Here is a 25,649-nt window from a genome sequence, read left to right on the forward strand (position 1 = left end):
GTGTGTGTGTGTGTGTGTGTGTGTGTGTGTGTGTGTGTGTGTGTGTGTGTGTGTGTGAAAATGGTGCCATCCGCGTTTCTAACAGATCCTGGCAGGGTTAAGCTCACCGTTTCAGATTCTGCCTCCATCTCAGGCTTCCTCTAATTACCACTGATTCCTCCGTTCCCCAGTTGTATTTCCATTTCCAGTGACTGGTCCCTCCTGGTCCCACATCCATCCAGATCTGTGTATTCTTCTGGCAGTCTCTGGATATCCCATCCTCCTCCCCAATACCATGAGTCCAGTGCATGCGTTCTTCTTCCGTCTGGGTTTTCACTGTCTACCTTTCACGTGCACGTAAACCCAGAAAACCTTCCCTACCACAGAGTCGGTGCTGATTCAGAGTGGCCCAAAAGACACGATCGAACTGCCTCCTGTGAGCCTCTCTTCACGGGATTACAAAGCCCCGTCTTTGTCTCACATGCATGTGAGGGGAGTAAATACCCCACGGCCTGGGTCAGGAGCATCCTGACCATCTCAGTGACATCTGCGCTGTTGGAAGCGGTCTTCTGTGGCAGAGCTGCCCAGGGCAGAGCGCAGCTTGATTCTGATTGCAGCGTCTATGGACACCCACAACTGATGGAAGTAGCACGAAATCGATTGTAAACAAGTTCCATTGTTGTCCATTTACCATACTGTTGTGTCTTCATGCTGTTGAGCCCAGGAGTGTTAGAATTGGAGTACTTTGAGGCTGGATTCCTTTGCAGTTCCCTCCTTGTTCTACAGGTGAGAAGCCTGGACACTGAGAATGGCCCCAGAGGATAAGACCAGGTCCTGTTCATGGGTCACCAGTCTGCTGACCCCAACCGGGCACCCCTTGTGGGTACAGCAGGAGGCCTGCTCACAACGCAGGGCCAAACCCCTGCAGGCCAAGTGTTTTAAAGGACAAAATAAACATCCCCAGAGGCCTTGCTGGCTGTGGTTCACCTTGACACTGACGGCTCCATCTTCATCAGTGCAATTAGAGAGGGGAGCACTTACCTCAAGCCTCAACTCTACCAAGAAACCTAATCTTTAGGTTCGAAATAAAGGATGTACCCAACTCACACTTAGAGAGACTACCTCTGCTCCGACATTCCCTGAAGCACCTGCTCAAGCTAGCTCTGCGACCAGGAGGAGGCTGTGATGCCGGTCGGTGTGCACAAACCCTCTGCATGAGCAACGGCACACATCGCCCTAAAAGGATTGATCCAGGCCCTGCCCGAGAGAAGCCAAGGTGTGCTGCGCACGGCGCAAACGTGAAGGCGGTTCCAGCCCTTTCTGCAGCGTCAAAGGGCCCGCGCTGTGAGGACTCACGGATGGAAGATCAAAGACTGCAGCCTTCGGTATCGATGACAACCCAACACAAAGAAAACAAAACTCCTCACAGCCAGACTAACGCGCAACATTGTGAGAAACAAGGGGAAAGAGTGCAGTTGTCAAGGAGTTAATGTCATTTGGATCTATAACCCGTGCTCACAGAAGCAGCAGTCAAAGCATCGGTGGGGAGAGCGTCTGCACACGACCTCTGTCTAATGTTCAAGCGCAAAGGTCGCGCTGTGAAGAGTAAGGTGGGCCAGACCCAACCACTTCACATGCATGCAAAAGCTGGACAGTGCATAAAGAATGATTTGTCTGATGTTGTTGCGTTCAAATGGAAGGACAGACAGCGGGTACTGTAAACAGAATCCCATGATGTGTGGCTACTAGCCACTTGGGTCCAAGCACAACTCCGATGATGAGTCGCTACAGACCAATTGGGTCCAAACTCAACTCAAACACGGGCTCGCCCGACTCAAAGCGAGCGTACAGGACAGAGCAGAGCTGCCGCTGTGCGTTTCTGAGACTGTAACTCTTTACAGGAGCAGAAAGCCCCGTCTTTCTCCCAAGAAACAGCCGATGGTTTTGAGTTTTCAGATCGCAGCTGAACACATCACCACCAGGCCACCAGGGGCTCCTTCAAAGCCAGGCTAGGTCATCCCGAAGCAAGCAAGACACTTGCCCACTCAAGTCACCTGGTCTGTCAAGGGAGACCATGAAGCCGCCTCACAGCAAGGTCATGAGGACGGAATGAAAGAACTCAAGCAAAACTGGACCAGTTGTCATTTGGCAACTCTGACTCAGGAGCCCGAGTGCCCCGCTGGACAATGGCTGATTCTTGGAAGTCGGTCACCAGGCCTGCCTTCTACAGTGCCTCTGGGTGGGCTCCAGCCTCCCACCTTCCTGTCAGCAGCCAAGCACAGGACCCCTCGCACCAGCCGGCGAGCTCAGCTGTGCATGGAGACATGATCATCAGCGCGGATGAACACAGTGTCACGCCCAGCCTAGTAAATGCTAAAAGAGCCCAAGGAAATTTTAAAACCTGACAAATGGATTCCTTTAGGAGCCCAGGAACACCTTTAGGTGCTGGAGAAGAACACTGAAAGTACCGTGGACCGCTAAGAGGACAAACAGATCTGCATTGGATAGAAGAAGCAAGGTCAGAGTGCTCCTGAGAGGCAAACATGGCAAGATTTCATCTTACCTACTTTGGACCTAGGGCCAGAAGAGACCGGTCCCTGGAGAAGGTAAACTGGAGGGCCGGTGAAAAGAGGAAGGCTCAGTGAGATGGACTGGCACAGTGGCGGCATCAGTGGACTCAGGCATGGGAACCATTGTGAGGATGGTGCAGGACCACAGTGGGTCGCTATGGGTCGGCTCAGTGGCACCTACCAGCAACAACCACAGGAAAACAGAAAATAAAAATGTGTGTGTGTGTGTGTGTGTGTGTGTGTGTGTGTGTGTCCCATCTTTGAATGCCATTAGAAAACATTGAGAATGCTTGACCAAAAAGTTGATCAATCTCATCAAGCCTAATTTGGAGCCAGCAGCGTGACTAAGTACCCACTGAGTGTAGACACTGTAGCAAATCGTGAAAAAAATAAAATTAAATCAGTGAGTCAGCATTACCTTGTTCGGCACTTCGACTTCTGAAATTGTTGTAGCTGGAGAGATCTTTAGATGTTGCTCTTCCAACATCTTCTAAGATATGATGGGCATAACAGGAAATGACAGGGTTGTCTGAGATCCCACACTTAGTGGGAGACAGAACTAGGATTCTAGCCCAAGCACCAACTGCTTGTCCACTGTCCCCCACCATCCACCCACAGTCCAGCTACTCTTCACAGCCATCTCCCCTTTCCGCTCCTCCATCCCACTCCGAGCTCCCTGCTCTCTTTCTTGCACACACATACATATCACAGTTCGTATTTTATTCTACCCCTCTTCTCCTTAGCCCCTTTACAGGCACTCAACTAAACTCACAGAAACCCCGTGCATCTCAGAGTAGAACCTGCTCCATAGGGCTTTCAGTGCGGGTATTTCAGAAGAACACCTCCACCCTTTAGGTTAGCAGCTGAACAGTGCCACCCAGGGACTTTTCTCCACATTCATAGAGAAGCAAGTTTTTTGTTTGGTTTTTTTTATTGAACTAGTATTTACTAAGGAGCCTTGGTGTGTAGTGGATTGGGCTGCTGATGGCAAGGTCAGCAGTTCAAAACCGCCAGCTGCTCTTTTGGAGAAAGACAGGGCGTTCTACTCCTGTGTAGAGCTGCAGTCTCAGAAACACACAGGGGCAGGTCTACCCGGTCCCACAGGGTTGCTATGAGTTGGAATCGACTCGACGGCACTGAGGTTTTTTTGAATTATTATTATTATTATTATTATTATTATTATTATTATTATTATTATTTTGCTTGGTTTGGGTTTTCTGAGTACTAGCTGAGCACCAACTACGTGCTAAAACTTGTGCAATCCTGGGGTGCAATCATTGGAGTGCTGATGTCTACCGTGGTCCAATCTTCCTTAAGCCTAGAGTCTAGGAGGCTGGGAAGGTTCCCACACTCGCTGTACGCCCATCCCACAAAGGACCCTATGAGGCACAGACAGAAACATTCTGGGAGAAGTGCACTGTCATCGGGGCCTTGATGAGGCCGAGCATGAGGGCTCACGAGGGTGAGCAAGGAAAAGAAGGAAACCCCACTTCCTCCAAACGCTGGCTGTGAGCGTAGCTGGAGAGGGGAGAGGAGAGGCAGACAAGAGCCAACCTGAGGCAGGAAGCAGGACGCCGTCATCAACCCACTCTCAGTCACAGCGGCCACCTGGGGAATGTCGGGGAAAGCCCACACTGGTATTCTTGCCTCTCTTCTCTCGGGGTGAGGATGGGGATAATGCAAAAATAAAGAGGTCTTCCTCTCCATGTTTCTAACCACTGACCACTTATGGACGCCCCTGGTGGTGCCAACGGTGAACAGCTCTTGGCGGCTACCTGAAGGCGGGCACCAGGAGTAGGGTCAATTCAGCAGCCACTGGTGGGTGAGGGCAGGGGTGCTTCCCTGACGGAATTCTGCCTTCCATGGGGGAGGCCCGGGTTCAAGTCCGGGCCACTGCCCCTCAGAGGGGCTTGTGTGTTGCTGTGATGGGGTACAGATTTCGGTCATTTCCAGACGTCCAGGCTAGGAAGAAAGACCTGGTAGTCTATTTCCAAAACTCAGGCAACGAAGACAAAAGCCTATGCACTACAGCAGCTGATCTCATTATATGTGGGGTTTCCACAAGTTGAGGGCAACACACACACACACACACACTCCTTACTATCCAGGCTTGCTGTCCCCAGTCTCCATTTGCACGTCTTTATGTAAGAGGAATGGGTCCCTGAGAGCGCATCAGAGTTGGAGGGATTTGTGTCTGAAAATCCCCGTGGATGTTCAGGTCCCTCAGGCTGCGATAACAACATAGCACACACTGGGTGACTTCATGGGACAGCAGCAGTCACACCCGGTCCACACCCATCTGCACACTAGCAGTCCAAACCACAGGGGTCAGCGGGCCCTACTGCAGTGGTTCTCAATCTGTGGGTTGCAACCACTTTGGGGGTTGAAGACCCTTTCACAGGGGTCACCCAATTCATAACAGTAGCAAAATTACAGTGATGAAGTAGCAACGGAAATAATGTTCTATTTGGGGGGTCCCCACCACACGAGGAACAGTATGAAAGGGTTGCGGCACCAGGAAGGTGGAGGACAGCTGCTCTCGAGGCTGAGGGAAGGTGCTTTGCATCCCTCCCTTCAACTGCAGGTCATTCCTGAGCAATTGCCATCACTCATATCTCTGCCCGCAGCTTCACGTGGCTTCTCTCTCCCTCTCCCCACCCCCTCTCTCCCTCTGTGTGTCTGTGTGTGTGTGTGTGTGTGTGTCTTTTCTCTCACACAGGAAACACCTGAAATAGGACTTCACCCTACTACACTATGGCCTCGCATTAAACTTACCTGATAAACCAAACCCACTGCCGAGTTGATTACAATTCCTAGCGACCTACAGGACAGAACTGTCCCACAGCGTTCCCACACTGTTAGTCTTTCGGCACTGGTGTACATCTTCCTCCTACCGAGTGGCTGGTGGGGTTCAAACCTTTGTAGTAACTTCTTCAAAGGTCCTATTTCCAAACTAGGTCATCTTGCCGAGTACGGGTGAGAAGGAAGGTGGCAGCCCTTGGCCCTGTCTTTTAGAGGCTCCCCATGCAGCTGCTAACACAGTTCCTTCAAACAAAGGCCAAGAGCAGTCCCTGCCTGTCTTTCTAGCAAGGCCGCCGGCACACCACTGGCCCTGCGGGGGAAGGATGCTGGCCAACCTGGCAGTGGGTAAATGCTAGTGACTCACCCTGCCCCCTAGTGCATGGCACAAAGCGCCCCTCCCACGCATCTAGTGGCACCTTCTGAGTTGAGGAGCACCTGAGAGGGACGTGTCTGGAACCAGTCACCTGAGCCACTCCTGATGCCTGCGGGGCGCTGAGTACATCTGTGCCACTGGGAATGCAGGGAACAGAGAGGATTATGGGGGTGCAGAGACCTGCCACCTACCCATGCCTCAGGGCTGCCACCATGCCCGACTTGTTGAGATAAGGGGTGGAGATCTACCCTGGGAGACTCACTTGTCCTGCTGGGGGTGCCTGAGCCACTCAGGTGTCGTCTCTCGGGGAGAGGGAAACACTAGGAAGCCCTCTGACCCTGGTGCAGGGGAGCCAAGCCAGTGCTCCGGGCGACTCCCAAGGCCACGCCTTCTTCCACCACCACCCCCCAACACACACACCTCAGGCTTCATGAGTGCCAAGTCACCTGCCTGGCCCACCCCCACCCCCAAGTGTTCCAGCACCCATCACTGTGCCTCCCACACCGCTGTCAACACAAACACCACTCCCAAGCACGAGTAAAAATAGCCAGCCCTTCCAAAGCAATGCTTCATCCCCTCCCCAGGCATGGGGGCTGAGGAGGGGGCACCTCCCCCATTCCTTGGAGGCCAGGTGACAGGAGAGCAGGGGAGGCTTAAAGGTGGGGCTCCCCAGCCAGCCAGGCAGCCGGGGCGGTCACTGCACACACCACCCTCAGGCAGCCGCACTACCTGCGGTGACAGTTCTCTGCCCGCAGCTTCTATGGCACCTGACTGCTGAGATGACGCCGCTGCTGACTTCTATCTTGACGCCCAGCCCCAGACTCGGTGTTTATTTATTAAAAGCAGGCTATCCGTGCCCAGGCAGGGAGACACGGACGCGAAAGCTGACACGCACACCCGGCCTGACCACAGGCCACAGCGCTGGGCCCCGGCGCACACGCTGCACAGCCAGCTGCTGTCGAGTGGGCCCTGACTTGTGGGGACGCCCTGGCGGAGCACAGCTGTGCCTTCTCATCCAAAGCAAACACAACCCGCGCCGTTTCAGGGCCCTGGAAGGGCTGGTTCGAGGCAAACACTTACATCGAAACGGTTTATATAGAGAGTCTCAAAGCTATCACTGGTTTGGCTTCTTTTAAGTTTTTATTTGAGAAGCAGAGTGGCAGAGGGGTTACTGGCACAGACGCAGGAGCCAGAGCACCGGGTTCCAATCCCTGCTCCAACAGTCGGACCACGTGATCCCTGCAAGGCCTCCGTTTCTCCCAGCTGAGGATGACCCGGTGCTGGGAAACTGGTGAGCTCGGTGCTTGGAGTTCACCTCCTGGAGGGAGGCCTGGGTTCTACTCCTCAACAATCTGCCTCATGTGTAGACGTTCCTCGTCTGTCCGTGGCCCCTGGCGTGCCGCTGTGATGGGGAAGAGGTTACGGCAGGGCTTCCCGACCAGAGCGAACCAGGGAAGAAAGGCCTGGAGATCTACTGCCGAAAATCAGCCGCCTAGTGATAGCAAGAGTCTGGTTTCACTGAAGATAGACAGGTCAGGGAGCAGCTAGATACCTACTGACGATCGCTACAACAAGATACACATGCAAACCCGCATCCGCATACACTAGCGCCTGTGAAATCCAGAGCCTGCGCAAGGCGAAACACCTGTCAGAGAAGGAAAGCTCAAATCCACGACTCCGAGGGCAAGAAGCCCTGAGGGCCTAGTGATGAGACACGGGCAAATGAGTTGGTTCAAGTGGTTGAGAGCATGTCAGGAGCGACCAGTCTAGAGGGGCAGGCTACAAAGAAGAGGAAGACCCCCAACAACTTGGACTGATACAGGGGCTGCAGCGACGGACTCAAACCTGAGAGCATATGAGGACGGCGCAGGAACAGGCAGTGTGCTCTATCTGTCATCCTTACGGTCGATATGAGTCGGAACTAACCCGATGGCACCTAGCAACAACAACAACACTAATCAAAAAGGTCAATAGCTTACACTCACCAGCTGGTCTGAGGGAGACAAGAGAGCAGTCTGCTTCCAGAGAGACGTACTGCCTCGGAAACTCTGGAGGGGCCGGTAGACTCTGTCCTGCAGGGTGGCTATGAGTTAGAAGCAAGTCAAGGGCAATGGTTAATAGAAAGTGATAAATGGTGGGAAACTGGTGAGACCAGGAAAAACAGGGTGGTCCTGTGGAGTTCTGCCTATCAGATACCTACAGTAAGGAATAAGCTGTGAAAAATCAAATGAGGTGCTTCCCCAGCGGGTCCCAACATGATGGCTCCCGCAAATAAGTGTGGTGAGAAGAATGAAGTGCTGCCAATAAAGTGATGAGCAGAGAGGATACCAGTAATGCAGCATGGAGTAGGCCTCCAGAAATGTGCCCCTTCGACCCTCAGGAGATTCAGAATGTTGCCATTAAGGAGACAGTACACCAGATGTGTACCCGGAGATGAGGTTCAAGAAAGCTGTCTACGCCAGAGACAGGGAAATAACCCTGTGATACGTAAGGTTAAGTGTCACCTTGCCTGGGCCAGGATTCTCCGTGATTTAGCAGTTAAGTCTTAGTAATCCCCATGATGAGATCTCCTCAGGGGTGTGGCTTGCTTCCAGTAGAAGTGGATGCTGTGGGAAAGCTTGCGTGCTTGTTGCTGAATATGCATCCTGCATCTGGTTGGTCATCTGCCCTCCAATTCTTTGAACGTGAGCTGGCAATCTGCTGTACTGGCTGCTGATCAGTGCGACACCTCCCACTTACCTGATGATCTTGAATTCATTCACCTTTGCAACCAGAAGCCTGCTGTGTTAGGCTGGCGTGACCAGAGAAACTAATCCAGTGACACTCATATATGTGTAAGAAAAAGTTTTATATCAAAAGCAATTATTTATCAAAAAAAAAAGCCCAGCCCAGTCCAACGCAAATCTGTATGTCAGATACTACTCTCCAAGTCCCTCCTCAGACTCATGCAGCTACATGCAATGATGCAGACTGCAGCAAGATCACAGGCCTTTGGGTGCAAAGTCTGTGAATCCAACGGCAGTAGACTAGGTGCTCTGGTCACTACCAGGGTCAGCCAACAGGAAGATACAGTTAGAGAGGGGGGCATCCCAGGGCCCTCCTTATGAGGCCATGCCCCATGGTGGTACCATCAGGCTGTGACCTGAATGACTGGTTGAGTACCACCCCTACGCTTTTATATATCTTCAAGTTGACATGAAATCATGTAACTACCACACCTGCCATCTGCTATGTCAATCATGCACGCATCAACCCCTGCAGCTCCAAGTAAGAAGCTTCTAGCCTGACATCTGACTGATGGACTTAGAACTAGCTCGCCTCTACAACCTTGATGTAAATGTGTGTGTGTGTGTGTGTGTGTGTGTGTGTGTGTGTGTGTGTGTGTGTGTGTGTTCCACTGGATGTGCTTCTCAAAAAAAACAGCCTAAGACAGTCCTGGATTATGGTGAACTAGAAGACGTCGTGAGGATGAAGCCCCAGCGAGCACTATACATATGTCCCTGCTATCACTTTCAAAGACCTCCAGTCAATGTAGATGACCACTACCCGCTGACTATCAAATACAACTCAACAACAACTCACTGCTATCGGGTGGATTCTGACTCACGCACCCCTAGAGAGCAGCCTAGAACTGCCCCTGTGGGTTTCTGAGACTGGAACTCTTCACAGGAGTAGAAAGCCTCATCTTTCTCCCTCGGACGATCAAGTACAGTTACAAAACTGCCACCCACACTCAAAAAATATATATACTAAATGAGGTCATCTCTGTGAAAGTGTCACTTTTCATTAGTTAACTCTGTACAATCACCACAAATAATGAATTACCAAATACCAAATCATTATTAAGGAGCCCTGGTAGAACTCCTGGGAGAAGCCCTGGTGGCGCAGTAGTTACGTGTTTGACTAACAACCCCAAGGTCAGTGGTTCAAAACCACCAGCAGCTCCAAGGGAGAAAGCCAAGATTCTCTACTCCCAAGAAGAGTTATAGAACCTCGTCTGAGTTGAGTGAGATCCTGTGTCAATCCAGGGGTTTTCCTTTAGTGGATCTTCCAGCCTTCCAGCAAGATAAGTGAGAAGCCAGATTTGTCCCGAGTGGAGAAACGTGACAAGTCAAAACTAAAGAAAACTAATACTGAGAAGAAAATACTCTCCCCTCGAAGGAAACTATCTAACAGGCAAAAGAATGCGTTCAAACATCGCAAAATGGAGATGACCTCCAAGGAGCAAATGTCAGCATTGCTTGAGTGATGTCATAGCATTTGGGGCTTCACTTTGCAAACCTACGTGTTTACAGAGATCTTAGGTCTTCTTATCCATACTCTCTGGCTAAAGGGCAGAGGTGGCCAATGGTCCACATCTTCGTTTGAAGACTTCCCATTGGTGTGTCAAACCTCCATGGCCGACGCTATCGATGATCTGACATTGAAGACCTTCGTGGGTGTGGTTCTTGCCTTCCCCACAGGATAAGCCTCTTTTAACCTTCTCCAAGGCGTGCCTCCATTACGCCAAAGTCTTCATATCATTGCATGCTTTTCATTACTAATGTAGCAAGAATAATCATTGTAAAGAGAGAGAGTTACAGTCTCGGACTCTCACAGGGGCAGTCCTACCCTGTCCTACAGGGTCTCTACGGTTCGGAATTGAGTCAATGGCGGTGAGCTTGGTGTTTGGAGTTTGCGTAGAGCGATGGTCAAGTGCTCGGCTGGGAATGGAACGTAAATGCCTCACCAGGAGAAAGATGTCGGCTTCCGTACAGAGTTACGGCCGTGGGCACCCTGCTGGGCTACCCCATGATGCCCCAGAGCAACACAGTGAGGTGGAATCAACTCAGTGACAATGGATCTGAACCGCTGTTAGTTACCAAGAGAAACACAGGGCTAGCTTCCTGTGAGGCCTGGTCACACGTTTTCATCAACCGACCTATATGCTATGTTGTTGTTAGCGGTCCTTTAAGTTGGTCCCTGATTCATGGCAACCTCCGCACAATGGAAGGACATGTTACCCAGTCCTGTGCCATCCCCATGAGCAGACACAGACTGGGCCAACCCACAATGAGAAAACCCAAACGCACTGCCCTAGAGTTCATACCGGCTCACAGTGACCCGTGGGGCAGGGTAGAACTGCCCGGTGGGTTTCCAAGGCTGGCGCTCTCGGCGGTTATGGAAAGCCTCGACGATGCATAGTTTTCACTGGCCCGGTTTGGGTAGTTGATCTCTGGGCCTTTCTTCCTAGTGCATCTTAATCTGAAAACTTGGATGAAACCAGTTCACGGTCATCACAACGACACAAGCCTCCACTGAGAAACGGGCGCTGTGGCCCAAACCGAACCCAACTCTCCGGCAAGGAAGGCAAGGATGCTATCGCTGAGCCGCCACAGAGCTCAGTCAATACATGGCCTTGTTTTACGTGGGTTTCTGTTCAAAGGCACATGATTCAAGGTGTACTGTGGATTCATTAACACTGGACTCAGAGGCAACAGCACAACAACTTATTCCTGAACCAAGCTGATCTAGCAAGTGCACTTTCTTTTCTTATGAAGGTATCCCAGCTGTCCTGAGCTTAGGAGGCCAGCTCTTCGGCATTACACCTGTGGGGCCATTTCAAACAGCAGTATCCCTGTCTTAATCATCTAGTGCTGCTACTAAACAGAAATACTGCAAGTGGATGGCCTTAACAAACTTAAATTTGATTCTCTCACAGTTCAAGAGGCTAGAAGTCTGCATTCCGGGCCACTGTTACAGGAGAAGGCTCCGGCTCTGGGGAATGCCTTCTCATCACTCTTCCTTAGCGTCTAAGAGTTTCTCAGTGCAAGGACTCTACACCCAGAAGGCACAATCCACTTCCATCTCTTTCTTGGTGTTAGGAGGTCCCTCTCTCTCTCTCTGCTCCCTTCTAGCTTCTCTTAGCTCTTGTAAGATAGAGGTGGTGCAGCGCACACCCCGAAGAAACAAACCCTTACATTGGAGCAGACCTGTGAACTGAGTGTGGGCGTTCGACCCACCCTGATCCCTTACAACTGATGTTGCTGATCACAACCTGGGAGATGATACGGCATCGTTACATAACTGCCAAATGACTGATGTCAAGTGAACACATACTTTGAAGAAGGTCACAGTGCAATCCAGGACACTCACCCAAAAAGCTCAAAAAATGCAAAAATGACAGCCCTTCTTCATGGGCCATCCAAAAGACCTGAACTGGCAGTAGAGAGCTGAAAGGAGACAGCAGAGGGCCGCCTCATTCACCTCAGCTGGGAAAGTGGTTCCGGCAATTTCTTCACCAAGGGCACCAGCACTGAATGCAGAGGAACACATCCATTTCCGCGAATAAGCGAATTCCCAAATAGAGATCTGTAAATGGTGAAGACTGGGTGAACCTGTAACGCACTAAAGAGTTGGGTTTCCCTATCCAAAGGTTAGCAGGTCACACCCACTGAGCCACACTGGGAAAGAAAGGGCTGGAGATGGCTCCCTGGGGATCACAGCCAGGAGGGCCGCACTGACAACAGGTGTATTGTGGAGCCCCACCAAGAGTCAGAAGGTACTCGACAGGGAGGGGTTTGCCTCTGGTTTTTCTTTTACGTCCAGGTAGCACAGAGCACAAGCTACCAAAGGATTTGATCAATTATAACAGAGCTCGGTCATCAAGGGTGTTTTTCTCAATTGTACATGTGACATCACTAAAAATTCTAGGGCAAGTCTTCTTATTCCTGGGGGTTGATGACATGCACCCCAAAAATTCCAGGAAGAAGTGAGCAGAATGGGAAAAGTTAATGATACAAAGGAAATACTCCAAAATTACTAAACCTCAAACAAATGTAGGTGTGAAGCAAAGGAAAAGGTTTTTCAAGAAAGTGGTATCTGAGGATTCACTTGAAAAGTCACTTGTGGCCAAGGACAATGAGATGACATTTCACTTCCACTAGAAAAGCTAAACTAAAGAAGTAAAAAGAACAGAAAACAGCAAATGTGGGCACGATTGTGAGGAAACTGAACCCTTCCTGATTGGTGGTAGAAATGCAAAATGCAAGACTAAATTCTAAGGAAAAATCTCAAGTCCTTCCTTTCTCGTTTCCAAAGTGTCAGACAGACAGCCAGACAGACACACACACACACACACACACACCATTTCACTGCCATCAAGCGGACCCCTAGGGGAGCACAGCCATCCCCTTGTCTGCGGCTCTGAGTCTTCACAGGCGCACAGCCTCTCCCTCAGAGGGGCTGATGAATTTGAACTGCTGGCCTTGCTGTTGTGAACAGCCCCCAGGGAAACTTGCTGCACCACCATGGTAGTGTCTAGGTCTAAGGCAATAGTCTATAAATGCAGGGAACCTAGAATCTCCTAGGACAGCTGTTCTCAACCCATGGGTCGCGACCCCTTTGGGGGTCGAATGACCCTTTCACACAGGTCGCCTGATTCATAACAGTAGCAAAATTACAGTTATGAAGTAGTAACAAAAATAATTTTACGGTTGGGGTCACCACAATATGAGGAACTGTATGAAAGGGGCACAGCATCAGGAAGGCTGAGAACCAGTTCTAGAACAAAACACCATTACTGAATATACACATTTCCAAGAGTGCTAACATCTCTCTGCAAAAAAAGTCAGTGGATTTTAGCATTCACGCTTTCTAAAAATTATTCTTATCTCTTTGAAATCCATCCCATTGTAACAAACTCTCTCTTAGTTTTTTTCAGCATTCAACAAATCTTTATTGAACACACCCTTTTTGCTAGAAACCCTGGACACATGTATGTGGAGAAAAACAAGTCAAATTCCGATGGCATGTACATTTCCCTAAGCAGAGAAAGATAGTACACATGTATGTAACAATAGTGTCAATGCAGAACTGGGTTCCACAGGCAAAATCTTAATACACATTCACCATGTGACACATATACATGTACCTGGGATTATTTTTAAACACCTCACAAACAGTAACTCAGTTAATGCTCACAGTGACCTTATAAGGTAGATTAATTATTTTATGCCTCTTTTACAGATGAGGAACTGAGGTTGAGACACTAACTGCCCAACGCAAGATTTAAGTGCCAACGACTGAGCTTTGTGGCCGAGTCTACCAGGCTCTGCCGATTTTCTGGATCTCACGAGCTCAGAGACCCACGGTTCACTATGAAGCAAACCTTCTTTTCAGGTTCAGTGCTATACCATATTGCAAAACACAAACCCTTAATTACCACACAGTCCTCCAGGAGAGTGCTCCCCAAAGTGCTCCCACCCTTCAGGACTAGTTACTGCTAGTCATCCCACCACACCCCTCACTCCCATGCCATTTGGCAGTGGATTCCTATTACCAAAACAAGCTGTTTCAAAACCAGAACATACCTTTACCTGGAGAATGAAATTCTGGATTTGTTTTCAAGGAATCCCTAACCTAGGACCTGCCCAGGGGTTATTTAATTCATAATTCATCCAGGACTGCTTACAAAAACAATGCTCTCATGCTGTGTTCCTAAAGGATGGCAAATGAGGGACATTTCTAGGGGATAAACTTCCTCCCAAGAATTTCCTCCACACCCTCAATTCCTTCCACTTCTTAAGAGCTGAAATTAAGAACAGACTCATCTGCCCATAGAAACAAATACATTCAAAACAAAACTCATTCAAATCCAGGGTTATGGCAAGTGCAAACTACATAGGCTGGAAAGGCAATCCATCCAACCAAACTGGTTGAAGGAAAGAGAGTTTACAGATTCTAGGGGCCTGTGTCTAGGGTTCCCAATTGGGTGCCCCCAGATCCTACTGGTCCAGGAACACAGCTGTTGAAGATGTTCAGTTACACGGTAGTAAGTAAAAACCCTTTTCAGGTGAACTTTGATACAACCACAGTCCTCCAACCCAGCAAGATTCTGGAGCACGGGTTTAGGGAGAGTTCCCTGCATGCATGGCTGCACGCATATTCTTTATAGGAATAAAAAGCCCTGTATTTCTCCCTAGGAGCTGATAGTGGTTTTGAACTGCTGATCTTGCAGTTAGTAGGCCAACGTGTCAATACCATGCCACCAGTGGGTCCTAAATCTAATCACTACTGGGTTCTAGAAAGAACAGGATAGGCACACACACACACACACACACACACACACACACACACACACTCACTCACGCAGGTGTGGATGATGGAACTCAGGGGCCATGTGAGTCATTTCTTCAAGCCAAGGAATACATACATGCCTGGGACTGCCAGCAAGGAAGAAACTAACATATCCAGACCCTGATGGGGGCTTGCAGCCGCCAGACGTGTGAGAAAACAAAAGTGTGCTCACTGCAGCCGTTCCCGTGCAGAGTCTCTGTTACAGCAGCACTGCGAAAGTAAGACATCGCCATCGCTACCACACTAACAAGATGTGTAAGGGAAACTGGTACGTGGGCCAGGGTTTGGGGTTTTGTTTTCCTTTCTTTGGGATTCTAATTTTTCATGAGCGAGAGAGCACGCACCTGTGATTTTAAACACCAGAAGAAAAGAAATGTGATTGTCTCAGCGCAAGGCAACTCCTTTAAGACCCGTTGCCACGGGGTTAATGGAATTCCCACAGTACTGACCTTCCCCACATGTATCAATGTGAATAATCAAGTGCAAATCTAATTCCTTCTCTGGGTTTCTGTTTACGAAAGTCAGTCCTTTCAGACAGCTGCAGCAACAACGCCGGCAGTCCAGCCAGCGCCGTAGACGGCATACACACAGAAAGGAGCACAGCACCACCGAGGCAGGCGGTGGGGTACCGGGAAGACCCTGGCTGGGGAACCAGAGGCTGAGCCCAAGGCTTGCTTCTTCCTCCACTGATTCTATGTTCGGGCAAGCTTTCTTGATTGTGTCTTTTTAATTTTTGAAACCACTCCCCGGATCACTGTTTCCTTAAGATGGAGACACACCTGCTCTAAGCAAAGTCAATAAGCCCTGAAAAGGTCTCATGTCTTACAAATTCTTCCACAAGGCACACGTGAAAGAACTTGGACACAGCCACCTCTCAAGTGGTCCTGTAATAATGCGTCCAACATGTCAGTGCTTAGTCGGTGGTGGAAATGCATGTAACAGAGCACTGGCCCAGTCCACATTCTTCACGGGTAGAGGGAAGTAACGGGACACTTGGGCTGTGTCTACCTTTGGGCCACTGTGAATAATGTGCAAAGGAACATGGGCGTACAAGTGACTGTTGGGGGAACTGGCCCTTAATTTTGGGGCGTCTATACCTAGAATTATGGAGCCCTGGTAAAGTCGTAGTTATTTGTTGGGCTGTGATCTGACAGGTCAGCAGTTCAAAACCACCAGCTGCTCCATGGGAGAAAGACAGGGCTTTCCACTCCTGTAAAGAATAACAGTCTCAGAAACCCACGAGGGCGGTTGCACGCAGTCCTGTAGGGTCCCCGTGAGTCAGCTTCGACTCGACGGCAGTGAGCGTGGTGTTCTCTCACACCCAGAATCGGGATCGCTGGGTTGTTTGGTAGTTTTATGTGTCTTTTAGAGGAAAAGTCCAACTGTTTCCCACAGTGTCTGTCTCATTTTCCTCCCCCAAGAGCAATGAATTCGGGTTCTGCTTTCTCCATACACTTTTTTCTTTTTGATCAGACAGCCATCCTGGTGGGGTGACGCTGCGGTTTGTTCCTCGTGGTTTTGCTCCGGGGGCACTGCGGGTGAGGCATTGTGCTACTGACCAAGGTCAGCAGTCCAAACCCAACAGTAACTGCAGGACAGGGAGGGTGCTTTCTGCTCTCGTAAAGATTTACAGTCTGGACCCGAGAAGTGACTGTGATGATGTAGCTACCAAAAACCCCACTGGCATCAAGCCAATGCTGACTCATAGTGACCACCCCCCTCCCCCCTCCCCCCTCCCCCTGCCCCGCCCGTGGGTTTCCTAGGCTGTCCCTGTTCACGGGAGCAGAAAGTCCGTCTTTCTCCCGCAGAGCTGCTGATTGCAGCTCAATGCATGAGCACTACACCACCAGGGCTCCTGGGGAGGAAGCAGACGCAACTCTTCTTAAGGGACTTAACAGTAGTGTAGATTTGTGAATTTTATGTCAAGTATTAAGCAAAAAAGAAAGAAAACCAAAGTTAACAGCGGTTGCCATGGGTGAAGGAGGAAAGGTTTTTGCCGAGAGGGCATCGAGTGTCTGTTAATGGTGGTAGAATAATTTGGTAAAGGATATCAAAAATGGTTGCTTAACAGTATAATCAGTAGCACTGAAATATACGTGTAGAAGGTGTTGACTTGGAGAATGTTTATTATGTATATTTTTCCTACAGGCAAAAAAAAATAATAATTACCCTAATAATGAGTGCAGTGAAGAATAAATGGTGCTACAATTGATTGTGGTACCAACTGTACAACTCTTGACATGACTGAACTATTGAATTGGATGATGTGTGGAAGGAGTAACGATAAAACGGTGGTGGGGTGGTGGTGGCAATTACTATTGATGTCCAAAAAAAATGCACATAGATTGTTAACTAGGAAACTAAGATGCTCTGTAAACTTTCACCCAGACCACAAAATGTTCAAATATTAATTTTTTCTCTTTTAAGGATCTGCAGTCTCAGAACCACTACATCCAGGTGCCGAGAGTCAGAGTGAACTAGGTGGTGGTGGGTCTGGTTTGGGTTAATGGCTATAATGGTGTGAAGCAAATGCTCATGTGCAGTTGAGTACATTTTTCTAAAGAAGAGCTAGAATGCTCCATTTATTTTAAATTCCCTCAATGTTCCCACACTATCTACCAAAAAAACTTAATGAGGTTGCTTTTCTCTTTAATGGTCACACACTTTGAAATGACAGGAGAATTAGCCAAAAGTACAGACAAAATTCTTTTTTTTTCCTCAAAAGTCTTAGTTTAACTAGAAAAAGGTATTTCTAGTGTTTTTCTTAATGGTTATATTCCAGATCTAGAAACTCTCGTGCCTGATTACCGACATGCTGTGTGATCTGAGGCAAACCGCAGGGTTTTCACATCACAGCAATGATGTGACACCAGACGCTTGTTATTAGAGCATTTTAAAGAAGCATCGGAGACATACAATTGACTATTATGCAGCCATAAGGAGAAATTGTAATATAAGCTATGGAATAAAAGAACCTCAATGAAATTATGCTGACTGAAATATACCAGACACAAAAGAAGAAATATTATCCAATCCCACTTTTATGGAATATCTAGAATAAGCAAAAGCTTAGAAGAAACAAAAAGTGGATTTGAGTTACCAGGGGTTGAGGGAAGGGAGAAGGGAGGGGGTATAACTGCTTAGCAGGTACACAGTCCTATTTGGGGAGACAAAAATTCTTAAATATAGTGAGGATGCTTGTACAACATTTAAATGTCAGTAATGTCACTGAGATATACCATGAGGAATGGTTGAGTGGGAAATGGTTTTATGTTCTCTACATGAGGTAGCTTCCAAAAGTTCACGGGAAAACATTTAAAAAGTAATGGAACTTTTCCACCAACTTTTTGAACACTCGGAGAGAGAGGAGCCTTTCCACTCCTGTAGAAAGAGTGACAGCATTGGAAAGCCACAGGCAATTGGTTCTACCCTGTCCTGTTGAGTCAGAATTGACGCGCTCGCCATCGGTTAGTTTTGGGTTAACAGACTCTCAGACACCATCCCAGATTGCAAGGAAATTATCCATTACGTGCCCACGTTACATGGCTAAATACCCATGGTGGTTTCTATGCCCAGGAGTCTTCGGTCCTGAGGCTCAGGCTCCTCGATTGCATGCTCCTTGAAGAGGATTCCCACCAGTCCTCTCTGAGCCCTACTGCGCACCAGGTCAGCATGCAACAGCTAATCAAAAGGTTTTCAATTCCAACCCACCTACCGGCTCCACAGGAAGCAGACTTGGCAAACTGTTACAGTAAAAATTACAATCCAGAAAGCCCAATTGGACAGCTCTACTTTATCCACGGGTCACTATGAGTCTGAACCCACTCCAGAGCACGCGATGATAACAACAAACAGGACGTGGAAGCTCCGCTTTTCACCTCAGTGGGCCTTTGCCAACAGATGTATGCAAATGGGATAACTCGCAACAGCACATCAATAGCTGGAAATAAAAGATGACCACGAAGTATCTCAACCCATTTTAAAACCAGTTCTATTAGGCTGAGACACAAAAAGAGTGATATATGTGTGTGCGTGTGTAGTGCTTTAGGTCAAGAAATGCCTCACACAGTTGCAGAAGTGAGTAAGTTGAACGCAGTTTAAGTGTCTGGGTCAGAAGTAAGCTGAAGGCTTCTCCTGACTCATGCCGCGGTGGGGGCTGATGAAGAGGAAACAGAAAGATGAAGCAGCAATAACACAGGTTGGTGGATGGAGAGCCGAATGAATCCAAGGTAGGCAGTTCACTGATGACTCCTGGGATCAACAGGCGGTAAATCAAATACAGGATGCAGATTAAGCAGTAAAAGACAGCTAGCTTCCACACGTCGTCAATCTATACCAAGAGTAGGCCACACCCTAAATGAAAACCTCCTCAATTGTACCAAGGCTGTGACCAGATTAAAGAGGTGGAACTCTGCCCTGCATGTACTGGAGAAGAGTATTCAAAGTACCGTGGACTGCTAAAAGAACAGAGAAATCGGTCTTAGAAGAAGTATGGCCAGAGTGCTCCTAAGAGGAAAAGATGACCAGACTTTGTCTTGCATACCTTGGACATGTTGCCAGGAGAGGCTACAGTCCCTGGAGAAGGACATCATGCTTGGTAAAGTAAAGAGGCAGCAAAAACCAGGAAGGTGACCCACACAGTGGCTGTAACAAGGAGGTCAGACATAGGGACAAATCTGAGGATGGAGGGTGCAGGACCAGCAGTGTTTCCTTCTGTTGGGCATCAGGTCACTGTGGTAGGAACTGACTCGATGGCACCCAACACCTCTACCCTAGACTTGGGTAGGGTACTTGGCTGGTCCACAGAAGATCCCTTCATGGAGTGGATCACACTATGTGAGATCATATCATGGGAGAATCTTGGCCTACCTAAGTTGACATAAAATGTAAATATTACACCAATCACAATTCTATTTTACCACCTTACCAATTAACCAACCCAAATTTGGCAAATCAGTTCCACACTGGAGCGACCCTATAGGGCAGGGAAGGGGTGTTCCTTAGGGTTTACACGCCTATAAGTCTTTAGGGAACAGACAGCCTCAACTTTCTCCAACAGAGTGGTGTGTGGTTTCGAACCTTCAACTGTTTAATTAGGAGTTGTGGTACAGTGAATTACAAAGTGGGTACCCCCCCCCACGCTACCCCCCCAAAAAAGCTCTGCTAGGTGGAGCCTTTGTAGTACACATTTTTCCCACTGGGTGAGCATAAAGGAACCCCTCTGAGGGAGTGCACCCAGTGGCGTCAACTGGGAAGGTTCTCTCTGGTCACAGTGATTTTTTTTGTAAATGTAGTTTCGCTCAAACCTCATTTTTTGTGATTGCAATTTAAGAAAATAGCATGCAGCTGTGAAATTTTGATGACTGCTCAGGAAAAATGTCACAGAAACTGTTGTGATGTTGAACACAGCTTACAAGGACAGCGCTATGGGAAAAACTCAAGTGTGTGTATGGTTGTCTCATTTCAAAAAAGATGACTGTCAATTGATGAGAATTCTCATTCTGAACATCCGTCAACTTCCAAAATGGACAAAAATGTTTACAAAAGAAAACATTTGTGAAGTGCCTTCTTACAATTGCAATCAAATTAAATTGTTTTTTTAGATCATTTTATTGGGGGCTCTTACAACTCTTGTTACAATCCATACATCAATTGTATCCGACATATTAATACATATATTCCATCGTTCTTTTCAAGACATTTGCTTTCCATTGAGCCCTTGGGATCAGCTTTTTTTCCATCCTTCATCCCCTCCCCCCACCCCACCAACCCTCATGGGCCCTTGACAGATTGTAGATTGTTAATTATTTTCAAATCTCACACCAGCAGCTGTCTCCCTTCTCCTCTGGTTTCTGTTGTTCTTCCCCCTGGATGGACGTGTGTGGTGTGGTTATGTGCCATTCATTGCAATCGGTACCCCCCTCCCTCCCCACCTCTCCTTCCTTTCCCTTTACCCTTTTGGTATCTCTATTTTTAGTCCTGTTCCTGGGTTCCACATGAGTTGTTAGTTTTATCTCTTTCCTGCACCTATGTACGTGCTCCCATCTAGTCCAGAGTGGGAAGCAGCACTGGGGTCATGATAGTGGGGGGATGAGGAGGCCTTAAGGGATTAGAGGTGTACTGCGTGATCCAATGGTGCTCTACTGCACACTGATTGACTCACCCCCTCCCTGTGACCCCTCTGTGGGGAGATGCTCCATTGTCCACAGATGGGCTTTGGGTTTCCCCTCCAGCCCACCCTCCATTCTCACCAATGCACTTTGTTTGTTTGTTTACTGTTTGTTGTGAGTCTTCTGAAGCCCATTGTCAGGTCTCGATGACATCTCACGATCACACTGGCTGTTGTGCTTCTTCCATGTGGGCTTGTTGCTTGACTATTGGATGGCTGCTTGTTTAACTTAAGCCTTTAAGACCCCAGACACTATATCTTTTAATACCCGGTGCTATTCTTACGACCCCAAAAGCAAACATCAATCAAACCATCTTCACCTTGCCCCAAAAAAGCTCATCAAGTGAAATCAAAGATCAAGACAATGCTCATTTGTTGTTTTGGTTTTGTTAAATGTGAGGGGGATAGTGCACTTGGAGTTAGCTGCACCAGGTCAGACTGTTAATCAAGCTTTCTATTTAGAAGTTCTGAAAAGATAGCGCGACAGTGTGTGACCAAAAAGGCCTGACTCGTGGCAGAAGAGGGACTGGTTTTGCCACCACAACAATGCACCTGGCTTGCACGGCTGACTCAGTGCACCAGTTTGGGGCCAAAAAAAGCATGCCTCTTGCCCCACACACCTTACTCACCTGACCTCACTCTGTGCGACTTCTTGTTTGTGAATGTAGAGGGACATAAAAGGACAGCGATCTGACAACATAGACGAGATGAAGAAGAACGCCAGGGAGGGACTCTCAGCCACCCAAACAGATGAGTTTGAAAAATGTTTCCAAGAATGGAATCGCAGATTTAACAAATTTATTAAGTGTCATGGAGAGTACTTTGAAGGTGATAAGGTTGTTTTACCAAAAAAATGAAATAAAATAATGAATACATAGCTTTGAAAAAACTCTTGATTGGGCTCGTCTTTGTAACTTTGTAACAAATGACTGGGTGAGATCATGCAAATAAGGCAAATGGGAGTCTCCATGAGCCTGGGTCAACCTGTGCCAGCCGACAGGTTTTAAGTGAGCCATCTCAGAAGAAGGCGTGAGAAATCTCACGAATATCAATTAAGAAGAGCCAGGAGCGGAGCATGTCCTTTAGACCCTGAGATTCCTGCACGCTGAGCCTCCTCAATCCTAGAGACGGAGCGACGGTACCAGAGAAGCGACACAGAGGGATCTGTGACATGGAGAAGCGGCAGAGGCAAGAGTACAAGACAACGAAGCAGGCTCCCAGCCCAGAGAGAAAGCTGAGCGCCTGTGAGCAGGAGGCCCTCCCGCAGAGTGGGGCACCTCCTGGCACTTGATCGGGAGAACTAGGTATGCTGAGCTACAGAGCTAAGGGCAAGGACCTTTGGCTGAGGCTTGTAGGAGGAGCAGCATGCCCTTATGGACACTTTCCAGCATGGGTACAAGAGCTCTGTTGCACTGTCCAAGCATGATAGGGGTCAAGGAGCCATGTGGTAGAGGGCTGAGGACCGGAGAAAATCATGCCTAAGACCCAGCTGAGACGAGGCTCTCCTGACCAGAAGAACTGTATATGGAGCATTTCTGATCCTGAATTGTAACTGCTCACTTGCCTACGGCACCCCATAATCGTGCGTATTGTTCTGTGTGACCACTGCAATGAATTGTCGAACCCAGCGGAGAAGTAGTAGGAGAGGGTCCTGGGGAAGGGATGGTTGCGATCAACACTGATAAAAAGGATGGAGGTTAGAGGCATGCCTGACCCCCTCCAGAGAACAACTCACCTGGGGTGACGTCCTGTTTGACTCTCCTTCCCCCTTGTGAAGTCAGAAGAGGTCAGACGCCACCCCCAGACCATCTTACTTACAGCAGCCCGGTGCATAACCCACTGGGTCACCAGGGTGCCTTAAGCTACAGATTAACTTTTCATTTTCTGAACCCAGCCATCATTCAAAACAGCTGACAGAGAGCCTAGGGTCTCAGCAAGGCAAGTTTGTTTTTTAACTATAACCACAACAATCTATCCTTTAAATTTAGGAAGAGTCGGTGTAATTCTCTGTGCAGCTGTAACATGGACGCTAGCACACTTTCAATCACTCAATGCCCCAGGGCGCCTGGTTTAAGTAACTTCGTCATGCCACCCAATACGCGGTTCTCAGGCAACAGTAACTCTGCCAAACAAGTCTCTCTTAACTTTTCACACCCCCGCTGACAGCGCCTGCAACAAGGTATCTGTTAGAGTCCTTTTTCCTTTGCAAACAGTATCTGAGGCACAGAGATATTAAGGGGCCTCAGAAACTTCAGGAGGTACAGTTTTCACTAACTGCAGCTTAATGCACTGAATGGTTACAGCTAACTATCCTTGCAGGAAAAGTCCCAAATACTGTTTTTGTTTTTGTTTTTTTTTAAGATCATTTTATTGGGGGCTCCTATAACAATCCATACATGAATTGTATCAAGCATATTTGTACATATGTTGCCATCGTTATTTTCTAAACATTTACTTTCTATTTGAGCCCTTGGTATCAGCTCCTCTCCCCCACCCACACCCACCCCAGCCCCCTGAAATACTGTTTTGAAGAGAGGTCTGAAGGAGCTCTGTGCATTTATGTAAGCGTCAAAAGAGCTTCCTTGTCTGACGATGACGCATGGACCACCCAGTTAAGGCCTCTGTAAGGTAAGAAGTCTGAGCTTTCAAAGTGAGGAGGGAAGACTATTTTTTGAAACCAAACCAAAAAAACTAACTACCAACTAGCCAGTTCTGCCTCACAGCTACTGTACAGGGCATGGCAAAACTGCCCCTGTGGGTTTCTAAGACTGTAAAGCTTTACAGGCATCAAAAGCCTCATCTCTCTCCTTCCAATGGCCTGGTGAGTTCACACTGCTGACCTTGTGGTTAAGAGCCCAACGCATAACCCACTGTGCCACCACGGCTCCTTGTTCTTTCAGAACAGTAGCACAAATAACAGAAAGACGCCTGGACAATCCTAGACACTGAGCCCTTCTCTGGGTGGTCATTTACACGCTCTCCAACGTGAGGCAGGTCTCGTAGTCTCCGAACACCAGTTCGCTCACACATAATGTAGAGATAATAATACAACCTCTGCCTACCTTGATCCTCGATACTCGGAAGAAAAAGCTATGTACGGATCAGAATCAAACTGCACAGTCAGTAAACGCCAGAACCAGGATGCTGACACCCAACGCGCCTTCCAAACGAGAGGGTACCGGGGAACTGAGTGTCCCCTTCATCTGCCGATGAGAGTGTCGGTCCTGGGAACTTGGCTGCAACCGGAAAATGAAAATGTTGACAGAACATCCAGAGAGAAGACTCCAAATCTCCCAGCCAAAGCTGAGAAGCAAAAGAAAATTTTAAAATTGAGCCCATCTTATGTTCCCAATGTTTATATTCATTTTATCAGCAGTGATGCTCAGTCAGCCTAGTAGTTTCCCAAACCCACACTCACTGCCATCGAGTCGATTCTGGTCACAGCGACCCTACAGCACAGGGTAGAACTGCCCTGTGAGCTTTGAAGATGGTAACTTTTTACAGGATGGCGTGGTGGCAATTTTGAACATAACCACTACACCATGAAAGCTCCTACAGAGTAGGTTAGTAGAACAAAAATGTACACAGCACTTCATATGTGCCTTGCCCTGGCCTAAGATTTTATCTGACGAACCAGTGACTGATCCCAGCATTCCAGTGCTGCAGGCAGGTACTGTTCACAGTCCCAAGTTACAGATGAGGCAACTGAGGCACAGAGTTCTCCAGAGTCACCACTTCTAGCCCAGGCGGTTTGATGCTGTAGTCCATGCTGTGAACCCCTATATCAATATCGTCTCTATTTTCTACATAAAGAAGGAGACTTTGGTGGAAGAAGATTACTAATTGCTTCACATCAACTTTGAACACACCTTGCTTTGAACCTGGTCTACCTGCCCTCATCACCTGGCGCTTCCTTCGTGTTATGTTCTAAGGCCTGTTGGCAGAGGGGCCACACACCCAGCACCAGTGGGCCCTTTAAAGCCACTAAGCAGAAACCGGTCCAGGTCCTCTCAGCAGCAGACTGGAGCGGGAAGGCGAAGAACCAAGTGACCAGGAAAGACGGGCCATAGAAAGCAGGCAGACAGCAGGGCCCAAGGCGGTGGACAAGCCAATCCCCTCTGCTTACTCCCTCTGACACTGGGCAGAGAGTTCCGGGCCGGCTTATCGATGACCATTTTGTCTGTGGTGAGGGGTTCCGTAAGCTGAGTCATTTGGCAAACGATTAACCTAAACCTTTTAAACTGCCAAAGGAAAAATCATGATAAGTGAAAAAGGAATTGAAGTTGTCAATTGGTTACTTCTACTTAGAATGACAATCAACATCCAGGGCAGCTGCAGTCAGGAAATCACACAGTGTTGATTGCACTGGGGAAACCTACTGCAAAAGGCCCCTTTAGCAAAGACATCCCTTTGACGGAGGTGCCCCTGACTCTTGCCCTTGTCTTTTCCATCGCCTCATGTACAAGCTGGACAAAGGGAAAGCAAGACAACAGAAGGGAGGCTTTTGATTTGCTGGCAAAGAATGTCAAATATTCCACAGAATACCAGAATGTTACACACACCCTAGAGTACCAGAATAAACGAATCAGTCTTAGGAGGATGCAACCAGGATGCTCTTTAGAAGCAAGGACACCGGGAA

General features: G+C 48.4%; 1 protein-coding gene and 1 pseudogene across 1 annotated transcript in view; one reads left to right on the forward strand and one right to left on the reverse strand.

Moving 5' to 3' along the window:
- Positions 1–25,649, reverse strand: part of TIAM1 (TIAM Rac1 associated GEF 1) — a 472,990-nt gene that overhangs the window by 409,812 nt on the left and 37,529 nt on the right. The window lies entirely within an intron of this gene.
- On the forward strand, positions 8,084–9,969 carry LOC101662592 (annotated as a pseudogene).

The sequence above is a fragment of the Echinops telfairi genome, unplaced genomic scaffold (assembly GCF_000313985.2).
Source record: "Echinops telfairi isolate 266 unplaced genomic scaffold, ASM31398v2 ScPeMD7_7469;HRSCAF=8507_0, whole genome shotgun sequence".
In the NCBI taxonomy this organism is placed as follows: Eukaryota; Metazoa; Chordata; class Mammalia; order Afrosoricida; family Tenrecidae; genus Echinops; species Echinops telfairi.